General features: G+C 37.8%; 1 pseudogene; it reads left to right on the top strand.

Annotated features, from left to right (window-relative positions):
- The first annotated feature begins 5,333 nt into the window (after nt 1-5,333).
- Nucleotides 5,334-7,507, top strand: LOC112404745 (zinc finger protein 304-like; annotated as a pseudogene).
- Nucleotides 7,508-16,983: the final 9,476 nt, after the last annotated feature.

Genomic DNA, 16,983 nt, shown 5'->3' on the forward strand with positions numbered 1-16,983 from the left:
ATCAACTAATTTCTCAGCAGAAATCTTGGAGGCCAGAGGCAATGGATGCTCTATAGAAAGCGTTGAAAGAAAGGGAAAGAAAAAAAAAACAAAACACCTTATCAACTGAGAATTTTATATCCAGAAAAAAATGTCTTTGTAAATATGGAAGATATTAATATATTCCCTGTTAAACAAAATTGCAGGAATTCATGACCACTAGACCTTCCTAAAAAAATGCTGAAGGGACACCTATAGTTTAAAATGAAAGCACAGTAGGGAGTAATTTGAAGCCACATGAAGATGTAAAGATCTCCAGTAAAGGTATAAACATGGAAAAATATAAAAAAACAATATTATATTTTTTTGTAATTTCACTTTTTATTTTGTACAAGATTTAAAAGAAATTTACATGAACATCATTATAAAACTGTGCTAATGCGTACAGAATATATAAAGATCTAACTCATGACATCAATAGCGTAAAGTTCAGGGAGATGCAACTGTAAAGGATTATTTCTGTATGCAATTAAATTTATGCTGTATCAAAAAAAATTTATGCTGTATCAATTCAAAACAGAGTATTATAAATTTAGGATGTTATATGTAACCCTTATGGTAAAACAAAGAAAATATCTGTACAATACATACAAAAGGAGTTAGAAGGCAGTCAACACATGTGACTACAAAAAATTAACTAAGCACAAGGAAGGTAGAAATAGATAAAACAAGTTGCCAGAAATACTCATAAGAGATACAGAAAACAAATAATTACTTTATTTGTGGCAAAATGGCAAAGAAATTCTTCCTTAAACAGTAATTACATTAAATATAAGTGGATGAAAGCCTTCAATCAAATGGCATAGTTTTGCAGAATTGATTTTTTTTTAAACCTATATACTGTATACAAAAGACTCACTTTAGATCAAAGGACACAAACATTGATAGTGAAAGGATGGAAAAAATATCCTACGCAAATAGTAATCAAAAGAGAGCTGCATGGCTACGTTAATATTAAGTAATTAATATCAGACAAAATAGACATTAAATCTAAAACTGGTAAAAAGAGAAAAATAAGGACATTATCTAGGTAAAAGGAATATTTCACATAGGTGATATAATAATTATAAATATGTACATGCCAAATCTCAGCTCCAAACTATGCAAGGCAAGCACTGACAAAATTGAGGGAAGAAATAGACATTTTCACAATTAGAGCAAAAGATTTCAATACCCCATATTCAACAATATGGAGAACAACCAGAGAGAGGATCAATAAGAAATGGAAAACTTGAAGAGCACTTTCAAACAATTAGACCTAAAAGACATATACAGAGCAAACTATCCTGAAAACACAGAATACACACTTTTATTCAAGTACACATTGAACATTTTGTATGATATACTATATGTTAGTTTACAGAAAGAACAAAAAAAGTGAAGAAAGCCTATGTGAACTACAGGAAACCATTATGAGAAATAATCTATGCATAATTGTGGTCCCAGATGGATGAGAGTAAGAAATGGGAAGAAAGTATATTTAATATAATAATGGCTGAGAACTTTCCATATCTGCAGAGAGATCTGGATATTGAAGTTCATGAAGCTCATAAGTCCCCAGTCAGATTCAATCCAGAGAGATCTTCTCCAACATGCATTGTGATAAAACTGACTAAAATTGAAGGTAAAGAAAGAATTTTAAAAGAAACAACAAGAAAAAAGCATCACATGCAGTGGAACTTCTCCCGCCGCCCCCATAAGACTATCAACATATATCTCAGAAGAAACTTTGCAGGCTATGGGACAGTGGGATGATATATTCAATGTACTAAAAGAAAAAAAATGTTAACCAAAAATAGTTTACCTGAAAATTGTCCTTCAGAAATGGAGAGATAAAGACTCTCAGACAAAGAAGATCTAAGGGAATACATCACTGTTAGACCTACTTTACCTAAAATGCTGAAGGGAGCTCTTCAAACTAAAATGAAAATACACTAGAAACATTAAAACATAAAAATACAAAGCACATTGGTAAGGCAGGTATATAGTGAAATCGGAATACTCCAGTGCAATACTGTAATATGATGATCTGTTAAACATTTGTTTCATACAAAGGTTAAAGGACAGAAGCATTGAAAACAACTATACTTACAATAATTGGTTAATGGATAAGCAATATAAAAATATTTAAATTTTGACATCAAATCTTAAACTGTTTTGGGGAAGGAGTATGTGAATGGTTAGATGGTTCTCAGCTTAAAACAGACTGTTATATCTATAAGGCATTCATGTTTTATCAGCTTCATGGTAGACAGACAAGAGAAAAAGTGAAGGAAGACAAATGCAACACTAAAGGAAATCACGAATCCACAAAGGAAGATATCAAGAGACAAAGAAAGGAACAGGAAGTCTGCAAAACAGCTGGAAAAAAAAAGACAGGTTGGCATTAGTAAGTTCTTCCATATCAATAAATCCTCTAAATATAAATAGATTAAAATTTCCAATTAAAGGACATAGATGATTGAATGAATTTTTTAACAAACAACTATATTCTACCTAAAAAGGTTTCTTCAGCTTTCATGAAAGTTAAAAATGAGGGAATGGAAAAATATATTCTGTAAAAATGAAAACCAAAAGTGAGCAGGGATAGTTATACTTACAGCAGACAAAATAGACTTTAAGCACAAAAATGTAACATGATACAAAGAAAGTCATTACATAATGTTGAAAGGTCAATTCAGCAAGAGGATTCAACAAATGTAAATTTTATGCAGCTGACATCAGAGCACCCAAATATATTAAACCAGTACTAACCCTGGTGGTCCAGTGGTTAAGAATCTGCCTTCCCAAGCAGGGGATGTGGGTTCAATCCCTGGATGAGAAACTAAGATCACACAAGCCACGGGGCAAATAAGCCCATGTGCCACAGCTACTGAGCCTACACACTCCGGAGCTAGCATGCTGCAATGAAGAGTCCACATGCTGCAACTAAGACCTGACACAGCCAACTAATAAAATTAAAAAAAAAAAAGAGGACTTCCCTGGTGGAGCAGTGTTTAGGAATCTGCCTGCCAATGTAGGGGACATGGGTTCGAGCCCTGGTCTGGGAAGATCCCACATGCCTCAGAGCAACTAAGCCTGTGCACCACAACTACTGAGCCTGTGCTCTAGGGCCTGCAAGCCACCACTACTGAGCCCATGTACCACCACTACTGAAGCCTGTGCACCTAGAGCCCATGCTCCATAACAAGAGAAGCCTGCGCACCACAATGAAGAGTAGTCCCTGCTTTCCACAACTAGAGAAAGCCCACATGCAGCAATGAAGACCCAATGCAGCCAAAAATAAAAATAAATAAATTTATTTTTTTAAAAAAGAAAACATAAGCAAAATGGACAAAACTTTAGCTAAACGAGAGAGAGAGACTCAAATAAATAAAATCAGAAATAAAAATCAGACTTTATAAATGATACCACAGAAATACAAAGGATTGTAAGAGATACTATAGGAAATTACATGCCAATAAATAACCTAGAAGAAATGCATAAATTCCTAGAAATCTACAACCTACCAAGACTGAATCAGGATGAAAGAGAAAATATGACCAGATCATTACTGAGTAAGGAGAATGAATCACTATTCAAAAACTCCCAACAAGAAAAGCCCAGAACCAGATGGCTTTCCAGATGAATTCTACCAAGCATTTAAAGAATTAGTGCCAATATTTCCAAATTTTTTCAAAATATTGAAGAGAGAAAACATTACCAATCTCATTTTTTTGAGGTCAGAATTATCCTGCTTCCAAAGCCTGATAAAGACATGACTAGAAGGAAAAAAACACAGACCATTATTCCTGATGAATATAGATGGCAATCCTCAAGAAAATAAAAGCAATCCAAAATCAGTCACACAATGAAACGTCACAAATCCTGATAAAGTGGGATTTATCCCTGGGATGCAAGGATGGTACAAAATATGCACATCAATAAATGTGATACACCACTCTAATTAATTGAAAGTTAAAAACCATATGATCATCTCAATAGATGCAGAAAAAGCTTTTGACAAAATTCAACACACATTTATGATAAAACTCTCCAGAAAGTGGGCATAGAGGGAAACTACCTCAACATAATAAAGGCCATATATGACAAACGCACAGTTAACATCATACTCAACAGTGAAAAGCTGAAAGCATTTCCTCTAAGATCAGGAACAAGACAAGGATGTCCACTCTTACCACTTTTATTCAACATAGGTTTGGAAGTCCTAGCCATGGTAATCAGAGAAGAAAAAGAAATAAACGGAATCCATATTGGAAATGAAGAAGTAGGACTGTCACTGTTTGCAGGTGACATGGTACTATACATAGAAAATCCTAAAGATGGTACCAGAAAACTACTAGGGCTCACCAATGAATTAGGTAAAGTTGCAGGATACACAATTAATATACAGCTTGCATTTCTATACACTAACAATGAAAGATCAGAAAAATAACTTAAGGAAACAACCCCATTTATCATTGCAACGAAAAGAATAGACCTACCTAGGAATAAACTTACCTAAAGAGGCAAAAGACCTGGGCTCTGAAAACTATAAGATGCTGATGAAAGAAATTGAAGATGATACAAACATATGGAAGAATACACCATGTTCTTGGATAGGAAGAATCAATATTGTCAAAATGACTATACTACTCAAAGCAATTTACAGATTCAATGCAATCCCTATCAAATTATCAATGGCATTTTCACAGAACAAGAAAAAAATATTTTTAAATTTGCATGGAAACACAAAAGACCCTGAAGAGCCAAAGCAATCTTGAGAAAGAAAAATGGAGCTGGAGGAATCAGGCTCCCTGACATCAGACAATACTGCAAAGCTACAGTCATGAAAACAGTATCATTACTGGCAACAAAACAAAAATATAGATCAATGGAACAGGATAGAAAGCCCAGAAATAAGCCCACACAACTATGGTCAATTAATCTAGAACAAAGAAGGCAAGACTATACAATAGAGAAAAGACAGTCTCTTCAATAAATGGTGTTGGGAAAACTGGACAGCTACCTGTAAAAGAATGAAACTAGAACATTCTCTAGCACCATAGACAAAAATAAACTCAAAATAGATTAAAGACCTAAATGTAAGGCTGGATACTATAAAACTCTTAGAGGAAAACATTGGCAGAACTTTCTTTGGTGTAAATTGCATTAATAGCTTTTTGGATCCACCTCCTAGAGTAATGAAAAGAAAAACAAAAATAAATAAGTGGGGGTAAACTTGGATCTGTTCACTGGTGGGGTGCCTTGGAACATCAGGCTGGCCTGAGGTTCCACGTTCAGCAGAACCACTTATGGAGCCTGCACTGGGCCCTATGACCTTTGAGGATGTGGCTGTATACTTTTTCCAAGAGGAATGGAGGCTTCTTGATGAGACCCTGAGACGCCTGTACCACTATGTGATGCTGGAGACCTTTGCACTTGTTGTATCATTGGGACTTCCATCTTTTAGGTCCCATGTTGTCCAACTGGAGCTGGGAGGAGAACCCTGGGTACATGACAGAGTGGCCATGTATCCAGGCACAGCAAGAGGGGCTCAAAGTGGGCCTGGCCCTGGTGACGGGCATCAGGGCAAGGATGTGATATCATGGTTGGATTCAAATCAGATCAGGAACATGTCCTGTGCCTAACACTGTTTTGGTGGCAAGGCCAGTGACCGTGTACCTCATTTCTATTTTTCCTCATTTCTATTTTTTCTCCATTCTTGATACTTTGCTCCTTCTGTCATTTCTACTCTGACTTCCAACCCAGGATTATCCCTCACCTCTCTGTCTTCCACTCTTCCTTGGTCCTCTCCATCCTTACTCTGCTGTGGTCTTCAATATTTGCCTATACTTAATGTGTCATGAGGTCTGCACCTATCCTTAAAATATTCCTAGAACACCAGCTACTCAGTGACAATCAGATTTTCCTGGGCCTGAAGACACCTTTCCACACAACACATGTGTCACCATCAGCCAAGGCCCTGGTGAAAACCATTCCTGGAGGAGAGAGCTGTGGACTCCTTGCTCCTCTGTGTGCTCCACCACACCCTTGTGTCTTTTGCCTGGGTGTTGGCATGAAGCAGAGGACAAGGAGATACCTTCTGAGCAGAATGTTTCTGTAGAAGTGCCACAAATAAATATTTCAAAGGAAGACCTGTCCACCCAGAAGGCCTATCCCTATGAGAGATGTAGCCTGTACTTAAAAAGTGGTTTGCATGTAGGTGAGGACCTGGGAACAAACCCTGGCCAGAAACTGTGTGGGGTAGGTGTGAAATTGTACCAGCACATTGCAGAGAAACTCTTCATTAAAGATGTGGATAAGGCCTTTATGAAAAGTTGCACAGTAGGTGCATCCAAGAAGTCTTTCACGTGCCAGGAGGCTGGGAAGGATTTCCCTGGTAGCTTGGCCTTCTCCAGCACCAGGTCACACCACAAAAGGACACTGAGTGTGTGGAGGCCTTTCACAATGGACAAAAGCACAAGTATAGTGAATGTGGGAAAGCCTACTGTCACAAATAGAGGCTTGCTCAGCACCAGAGAGTCCCCACTGGAGAAAAGCCTTATCAATGCAGTGAATGTGGGAAAACCTTCAGCTATAAACACGTTCAGCACTGGAGAGTCCCCACTAGAGAAAAACCTTATCAGTCCAGTGAATGTGGGATAACCTTCAGCTATAAACACATCCAGCACTGGAGATTCCCCACTGGAGAAAGGCGATATAAGTGCAGTGAATGTGGGAAAGCTTTTAACAACAAACCCACACTTGTTGGGCACTAGCAAATTCACACTGGAGAAAGGCCTTATGGGTGTTATGAATGTGGGAATTCTTTAGCCAAAGCTCCAGCCTTAGTGAACATCAGAGAATTCACACTGTATCATGGCCTTATAAATGAATTCAATGTGGAAAATTCTTTACCTCCAACTCCAACCTAATTAAATGCTGGCAAATTCACATCGGCACAGGGCCTTATGAGTGCAGTGAATGCGGGAAATTCTTTAACCAAAGTCCCAGTCTCATTAAACATCAGAGAATCCACACTGGTGAAAGGCGATGTGAATGTACTGAATGTGGGAAACATTTTAGCCAAAGCTCTATTCTCATTAAGCACCAGAGATTTCACACTGGAGCAAGGCCTTATAAGTGCATTGATGTGGGAAACTTTTTAGCCAGAGCTTTGGCCTCACTCAACACCAGAGAATTCACACTGGAGAAAGACCATATGAGTGCACCAAATGTGGAGAATTCTTTAGCTGAAGCACCCAACTTACTCAGCACCAAAAAGTTCACACCAGAGAAAGGCCTCTTGAATGCAGCAAATGTGGAAAAGTCTTCAGTCAAAGGCTGGCCCCAACTAAGCACCAGAAAGTTCACAGCCCTGATAGATTTTATGAGTGTATCAAATGTAGGAAAGCATTCCACTGAAAGTCTAACCACATTCATCACCAGAAAGTTCATACTTGAGAAAAGCATTCCAATGAGATGAGGAGAGCAGCAAATGAGCTATCTCCTTAGTTAAAATACATCATACCGGGCTTCCCTGGTGGCGCAGTGGTTGAGAGTCCACCTGCCGATGCGGGGGACAGGGGTTCATGCCCCGGTCCAGGAGGATCCCACGTGCCGCAGAGCGGCTGGGCCCGTGAGCCATGGCCGCTGAGCCTGCGCGTCCAGAGCCTGTGCTCCGCAGAGGGAGAGGCCACAGCAGTGATGGGCCCACGTACTGCAAAATAAATAAATAAATAAAAATAAAATACATCATACCAAATAGGCTCTGTGAGGGAGTCAACAACTTGAAGTTGAATGTCATACACCTGAACAGCTCTAGTGTGGAGATTGCCTATGAGTACTAAGTTCATACGAAGCTTTTAAGGAGCTATGCTGTACTTTCTAACCTGCTCAGGGACCTTGCCAGACTAACGTCACTGTGAGTTTTTATGGTAGAAATCACCTTACCTCTACCAAGGGGAAGTCACCTCAGTGTGATCGGGGCAGGTAGATCTTTGTACTCTCCCATCCCATGGAGGGAAGCATGAGTAGCCTGAGCACTTGGGTGTAATTCTTTCATGTCTAACTGACTAGGACATAGACTTATCCAGTTTTGACCGAGGGGACCCAATCTGGGTTCTGCTGGTGGCTTATGGAGGTTTACCTTCTTCAGTGGCATTGTCTCATGCCATGCTCAATATGGATTTTTCTAGCTCTAAGTCACCTCTTTGGGAACTTTGTATGCTTCAGTGAGGACAGTATTGTTGTAGACAATGCTTCACTCCAGTTTTGGTCTAATTTGCATTGTTGTCCAAGGCTTCCTGGGGTAGACTACAGGGTTTTGTGTGACTAATCTTGTGACCTGGATGTCAGAGCTTTTGGAGGGTTCAGAGATCACTCTGAGATGAGGAGAATTATGAGACCTACCAGCATTTTTTGGAGCAGCATAAGTTGATTCTCTATTTCACATGCAATGTCACATAATGCTCCTAGTATTGGTAAAGAGATGTTCTCTATGTCCAGCTTGAAAAGAGCCATGTGCCATAATATCCAGAACTTGGTAGGCTGGTGTTGCTGAGTGTTAGATTACAGACGTTAGGTGGGAACAATACTTGGTACAGAAACACTCAGGGAATTAATAGGGAGTTTAGCAAACAAGAGGTGATGGGCCTATTCTAAAGTTGCATTCACAAAATGTTCAGTGATTACGGCTTTTTAGGATAAGGTTTTTGCAGAAATGCTCAGGAGATACAGAGCTATTTTTCTCCTTCTGTGGCCCCAGCCAGTGTCATACTGAATAATGTAAAGGTTTTAGGATCCCATAGCATCTCCAAATTGTCTATCTCAAGGCCACTGCTGCACAGTAAAAAAAAAAAAAAAAAGAGGAAAGATAGTGGAAATTGAATAGTCCTGGCATGTGATTTTTATGACGTAGGCAAAGGTCTTGGATAACTCTAGAAACACCCTTCATTGCTCACCAGTCTTCATTGCTACTGTGACAGAGTTCCTCCCATGAGACAGGGAGAGTGATGGAGCTAATGTGTGCTTGCCAGAGTTCTACTTTTCCAAAAAGGAGATTCATATTTTTATGTGAAGTCAATTTCTATTAAAACTTAATTGAGCTATACGGTTGGTATGCAATGAACTGAACATATTTAAAATGTACAGTTTTGTAAGTTTTAATACATGTAAACCCACAGAACCATCATCATCATAACAAACATCCATCACTCCTGTATCTACCTTCTGACATCTCTCCCTGGGCTCCCAGGCAACTACTATTGATTTACTTTCTTTCACATTTGATTAGTTATTTTTTTCTAGAATTTTAATATCAATGAAAAGACAACCTGCAGAATGGGAGAAAATATTTGCAAATGAAGCAACCAGCAAGGAATTAATCTCCAAAATATACAAACAGCTCATGCAGCTCGATATCAAAATAACAAACCCAATCCAAAAATGGGCAGAAGATCTAAGTAAACATTTCTCCAAAGAAGACACAGATGGCCAAAAAGCACATGAAAAGATGCTCAACATTGCTAAATATTAGAGAAATGCAACTCAAAACTACAATGAGGTTATCACTGTGCACAGGTCAGAAGGGTCATCATCAAAAAGTCTACAAACAGTAAATGCTGGGGGACTTCCCTGGTGGCACAGTAGAATCCACCTGCCAATGCAGGGGACATGGGTTCGATCCCTGGTTGGGGAAGTTCCCACATGCTGTGGAGCATCTGAGCCCATGCACCACAACTACTGAGCCTGTGCTCTAGAGCCCACGAGCCACAACTACTGAGCTTGCATGCCACAACTACTGGAGCCCGCATGCCTAGAGCCCATGCTCCACAACAAGAGAAGCCACTGCAATGAGAAGCTTGTGCGCCACAACAAAGAGTATCCCTGCTCATTGCAACTAGAGAAAGCCCTCAACGAAGGCTTTCAATGAAGCAGTGAAGACCCAATACAGCTAAAAATAAATAAATTAAAATATATAAATTTAAAAATGCTGGAAAGGGTATGGAGAAATGGGGACCCTCCTACACTGTTGGAGGGAATGTAAATTGATACAACCATTATGGAGAACAGTCTGGAGATTCCTTTAAAAATTAAAAATACAACTACTATATGATCCAGCAATCCCACTCCTGGGCATATATCTGGAAAAAAACCATAATATGAAAAGATACATGCACCCCAATGTTCACTGTACAACTTACAATAGCCAAGACATGGAAGCAAACTAAATGTCCATCAACAGAGGAATGGGTAAAGAAGATGTGCTTCATATACACAATGGAATATTACTCAGCCATAAAAAAGAATGAAATAATGCCATTTGCAGGAACATGAATGGACCCAGAGATTATCATAAGTAATAAGTGAAGTAAGTCAGACAGAGAAGTAAGTGAAGTGAAGTAAGTGACACAAAGGCAAATATCATCTGATATCACTTATATGTGAAATCTAAAAAGATGACACAAATGAACATGTTTACAAAACAGAAATAGACTTACAGACATAGAAAACAAACTTATGGTTACCAAAGGGGAAAGATTGGGGGAGGGATTAATTAGAGCTTGGGATTAACATAAACACACTACTATATATCAAATAGATAATAAACAAGGACCTACTGTACCACACAGGGAAGTCTATTCAATATTCTGTAATAACCTATAAGTGAAAAGAATCTGAAAAAGAATAGATATATGTATATGTATAAATGAATCACTTTGCTGAAAGCCTGAAACTAAGACAACATTGTAAATCAACTATACCCCAAAATAAAATAAAATAAAAATTAAAAATTAAAAAATTCTTTCATGATAAAAACTCTCAACAAATGCACATAGAAGGACTATTCCACAAATAATAAAGGCCATATATGACAAACCCACTTTTAACATCATACTCAACAGAGAAAGTTTGAAGTCTTCTCCTTTGGAATCAGGAACGAGACAAGGATCCCACTCTCACCCCTCCTTTCAACAATCTATTGGTAGTTCTGGCTAGTGAAATTAGGAAAGAACAAGAAACAATAGGCATCTAAATTAAATGACAAGAACTAAAATTGTCTTTTGCAGATGACATAGTATGTGTAAAAAATCCTAAAGACTCCCCTGACAAAAATATTTAGAACTAATAAATTTAATAAACAAGGTACAGAATAAACATACAAAAAACTCAGCTGTATTTCTCTACACTAGGAAAAAATTATCTAAAAAAGAAAAAAAACTATCCCATTTACAATAGCATCAAAAATATCAAAATGTTTAGGAATAAATTTAACCAAGGAGGTGAAAAATCCACTCGAAACTCTGACAAAAGAAATTGAAAAAGTCATAAACAAACAGAAAGATACACTGGCAAAATTTTTATTGTTATAACGTCCCTACTACACAAAGCCATCTATAGAGTCAATGCAACCCCTATCAAAATGTCAATGGGGGGCTTCCCTGGTGGAGCAGTGGTTGACAGTCCGCCTGCCGATGCAGGGGACGCGGGTTCGTGCCCCGGTCCGGGAATATCCCACATGCCGCGGAGCGGCTGGGCCCGTGAGCCATGGCCGCTGAGCCTGCGCGTCCGGAGCCTGTGCTCCGCGATGGGAGAGGCCACCGCAGTGAGAGGTCCGCATACCACAAAAAAAAAAAAAAAAAAAAAAAAAAAAAAATGTCAATGGCATTTTTCACAAAAATATAAAATTGCTAAAATTAATCTGGAACCATAGCAGACCCCAAATAGACAAAGACATCCAGAAAAATTATTTTAAAAACCTGGAGGCATCATATTTTCTGATTTTAAACTATATTGAAATGCTATACTAACCAAAATAGAAAGGTACTGGCATAAAAACAAACAGGTAGATAATGAAAAAGACTTGACAGCCAAGGAAAAAACTCATGTATATAAGGCCAACTAATATCTGACAAGGGAATTATTAATATGCAATGAGGAAAAGATAGTTCCTTCAATACATAGTATTTGAAAAAGTGGATATTCGCATGCAAAATAATGACACTGGACCCTTTTCTTAAACCACTCACAAAAATTAACTTGAAATGGATTAAAGATTGAAATATAAAACCCGAAACCGTAACACTCCTAAAGGAAAATGTAGGGAAAAAGCTTTTTGACGTTGGTCTTGGCAATGATTTTATGTATACAACACCAAAGCACAAACAATAGCCAAGATAAACGAGTGGAACTACATCAAACTTCTGTACAGTTTCTGCATACAGCAAAGGAAAATAACAAGAATATGAAAGGCAACTGACAGAATGGGTGCAAATATTTGCAAGCCACATCTAATAAGGGGTTAATTCCAATATATATAAGAAACTCATACAGCTCAATATCAAATAATAATAATAGTGATCATGACAATAAATAAATAAATAAATAATCTGATTTAAAAATGGACAAAGGGCCTGAATAACATTTTTTTTCACAAAGAAGACATACAAACAGCCAACAGAAACATGAAATGTTGCTCAGTGTCAGTAATCATCATTGAAATGAAAATCAAAACCTCAAAGAGTTATTCACCTCACACTTGTTAAAATGGTTATTATAAAAGTGACAGGAGATAAGTGTTGGCAAGGATGTGGAGAAAAGGGAACTTTTGTACACTGCTGGTTGGAAAGTAAATTGGTGCACCCACTGGAAAACAGTATGAAGTTTCCCCTAAAAATTAAAAATAGAATTACCATATAATCTAGTAATTCCACTTCTGGATATCCATTCTTTTATTTATATATTTATTTACTTTATTTTATTCATTTTATTTTTGGCCACATTGGGTCTTTTTTGCCACACGCAGGTTTTTCTCTAGTTGCAGCAAGCGGGGGCTACTCTTCGTTGCAGTGTGCGGGCTTCTCATTACAATGGCTTCTCTTGTTGTGGAGCACAGGCTGTAGGCATGTGGGCTTCAGTAGTTGTGGCATGCAGGCTCAGTAGTTGTGGCTCTTGGGCTCTAGAGTGCAGGCTCAGTAGTTGTGGTGCACGGGCTTAGTTGCTCTGCGGCATACGGGATCTTCCTGGACCGGGGCTCGAACCGGTGTCCCCTGCATTGGCAGATGGATTCTTAGCCACTGTGCCATCAGGGAAGCCCCTGGGTATCCATTCTTAACAGATGAAGTCACTCTCTCAAAGAGATGTCTGCTCCTCCATGTTCTTTAAGCATTATTTACAATAGTCAAGTCATGGAAATAGCCTGTGTCCATTGATCAATAAATGAAAAAAGAAAATTATATATATATATATATATATACACACATATATAATGGAATATTTTCCAACCATATAAATGTCTGCCATTTGCAACCACATGGATAGACCTTGAAGACATTATGCTAAGTGAAATAAGTCAGACAGAGAAAGACTTATATTGTAGGACTTATGTGTGAAATCTAAGAAAGCCTAACTCACAGAAACAGAGAGTAGATGGTATCTGATATGGGCCAGTAGGGAAGGTGGGTTGGGTAGGTGAAGGTACAACCTTCCAGTTATTAGATGAATAAGGTCTAGGGTGTAATATACAGCAATGTGGCTATGGCTAACAATACTTTATTATATACTTGAAATTTGCTAAGAGAGTGTATCTTACAAGTTATTACCATGGATAACAGTGGTAACTATGTGAGGTGATGGATGTGTTAACTAAATTATTGTAGCAATCATTTCACAATATATACATATGTCGAATCATCACATTCTACACTTTAAAGGCACACAATTTTATTTAGCTATTAACTCAATAATCTGGAAAAAATAGTGAACAATGTTTTCTTAGTGAAGGAATTTTTCACCACATTGCTCTACATGGAAAGATGTTTTGGAGACATATTTATACAAATATTTCTAACCAAGCTCATATAAGCTCACTTGAGGAATGTATTATTTTAAAGAATAAATGTGTTCATCACATCACTCTGCATGTAAATAGCTGTTTAAATACACACACACACACACACACACATATATAAATGTTTCATTGTGCTACTTTGATGTGAAACTGAAAAGAAGATTTCAGTGTATGATTCTGTACATTCACTGGTTTGCATTTAAATCACTGTTAATGACACGTTTGAAAAACATTTCAAATAACATTACTAGTGTGCAAATTTTAGAGCACTGTCATTTCAGTGAAGATTCACCACATTGGTCTGCATGGTAAACATCAGAGAAAAATGTTATAAATATGTTTGTAAAAGTGCTGCTTGCTTGAGAAGTTGAGAAAATGGTTATTTCAGTGAATGAATGTATTCACCATTTGTATACACACTGGACTGCATATATGTGCATTAAGTGCACATTTATAAGAGATGCTTCTTACAGTACTTCCTCCGTGAGAAGACTTTTATTTAAGTAAACGAATCTATTCACTGTTGGTAATGATTATAAAATAGTGTGTTTAAAGAGCCACGTGTAAAAGATGTATCTAGGAGTGCTATTTAACCTCTAGCGGATACTTATTTCAAGCAGTAGGTGACTTTACTACATGAAATGGATGTTGCTAAATGGTTTTTTTTGTTTTGTTTTGTTTTGTTTTGTTTTTTACGGTATGCGGGCCTCTCACTGTTGTGGCCTCTCCCGTTGCGGAGCACAGGCTCGGGACGCGCAGGCTCAGCAGCCATGGCTCACGGGCCCAGCCGCTCCGCGGCATGTGGGATCTTCCCGGACTGGGGCACGAACCCGCGTCCCCTGCATCGGCAGGCGGACTCTCAACCACTGCGCCACCAGGGAAGCCCGCTAAATGGTTTTATAGACACAGATGTAAAAGATGTTTCTGAGTACTTCTTACTTGTGAAGTTGAGAATAGTGTTTTATCAAGGAATAGATATGTTCACCACACTGTATTACTTGCAAAGCAGTGTTTAAAGTTACATGTATAAAAGATGTTTCTAAAAGTACTATTTACATGTAAAGTTGGGAACAGTGTTATCCAGGTATAAATGCACTCACGACAATGGTCTCCATGTAAATCATGTTTTAAAACAAGTGTGAGAATTGCATATAACAGTGTTACTTGCATGCAGCATCGACATTAGTGTGATTTTAGGAATAGATGTGTTCATTACACTGTACTACATGAAAACAAAATTTTAAAAAAAGCAAATATAAAAGAGGTTTTGAGAATGCTACTTAGTGTCCATATTTGAGAACTGTTATTTCAAGGACAGATGAGTTCACCACACTGTAATGCTTGTAAACTGTGTTGAAAGAGAAAATATAAAAGATGTTTCTAAGAGTGCTACTTGCACGCAGATTTGAGATCAGTGTTCCTTCAAGGAGTAGGTGTGTTAAGAACGTTGTTCTACATTTAAATAACTGTTTTAGAACGTGTAAAAGAAATTGTTTGTAAGAAGTTTACCTTCATGAGAAATTGAGATGTGAGGTGATATATCATTGTGGTTTTTATTTGCCTTTCATTGATTAACGGTGTAAAAAAGATATTACTAGAGTCCTTTTTGCATGCAATGTTAAGAAAAGTGTTATTTCAAACAAAGGATATGCATGTAAAATAGTGATTCCAGGCACATGTATAGATTTTTTAACAGTGTTAATTGCATTGACATTTTATTAATTATTTCATGAAACAGATACATGGAAAATCATGGAAAACAGTGTTTAAAGACACATGCAAACAATATGTTTCTAAGAGTGCTACTTGCATAAAAATTTGATGTTATTTCAAAGAATGGTTATGTTTCACACACAGTAAATTATGTAAAACTTACATATATATGAAAGAGGTTTCTAAGAGTTATATATGCATGTGAACTTTGGAACAGTGTTTCTTCAAAAAATGTATGTGTTGACGAAGCTAATATGCTTGTAAAATAGTTAAAGATAAATGTATAGGGCTTTCCTGGTGGTGCAGTGGTTGGGAATCTGCCTGCCAATGCAGGGGGCACGGGTTCGAGGCCTGGTCTGGGAAGATCCCACATGCCACGGAGCAACTAGGTCCGTGAGCCACAACTACTAGGCCTGCGCGTTGGGAGCCTGTGCTCTGCAACGGGAGAGGGCACGACAGTGAGAGGCCCACGTACCGGAATGAAGAGTGGCCCCCACTCACTGCAACTGGAGAAAGCCCTCGCACAGAAATGAAGACCCAACACAGCCAAAAATAAATAAATAAATAAATAAAATGTATAATAGCTGTTCCTAAGAGAGCTACTTGAATGTGAATTTGAGACGTGTAATTGAAAATAATGGGTGTTCCCACACTTTATTAAATGTAAATCAGTGTTTAAAGACACGTGTAAAAAATGTTTGTGAGTACTCTTTGCATGCAATTTTCAAAAAGTGTTATTTCAAGGAATGTATGTGTTAACCACACAGCTGTCTGTTTAAAGCGCCATTAAAGACACATCTAAAAAAGATGTGGACAGCTACAAGCAAAAGGATCAAACTGGACAAGAGAGGCCGCAACAGTGAAGAGGCCCATGCACCGCGATGAAGAGTGGCCCCCGCTCGCCACAACTGGAGAAAGCCCTCACACAGAAATGAAGACCCAACACAGCCAAAAATAATAAATTAATTAATTAACTAAAAAAAATAAGCAGAGGATCTGAATAGACATTTTCCCAAAGAAAACACACAGATGGTCAATAGGCCCACGAAAAGATGCTCAACACCACTAAACATCAGGGAAATGAAAATCAAAACCTCAATGAGATATCACCTTATAACTGTCAGAATGGCTAGCATCCAAAAAACAGCAAATAATATGTGTTGACAAGGATGTTGAGAAAAGTGAAACCTCATGCACTGTTGGTGAGAATATGAATTGGTGCAGCCACTATAGAATACATTATGTAGATTCCTCAAAAATTTTAAAATAGAACTACCATAGTATCTAGCAATTCCATTTCTGCATATTTATCTGAAGAAAATGAAAACACTAATTTGAAAAGATATATGAACTCTTATGTTCATTGCAGCATTACTTACAATAGCTGGCCAAGCTGA

This window comes from Neophocaena asiaeorientalis, unplaced genomic scaffold, assembly GCF_003031525.2.
Source record: "Neophocaena asiaeorientalis asiaeorientalis breed wild unplaced genomic scaffold, Neophocaena_asiaeorientalis_V1.1 scaffold471, whole genome shotgun sequence".
NCBI classification, from domain to species: domain Eukaryota; kingdom Metazoa; phylum Chordata; class Mammalia; order Artiodactyla; family Phocoenidae; genus Neophocaena; species Neophocaena asiaeorientalis.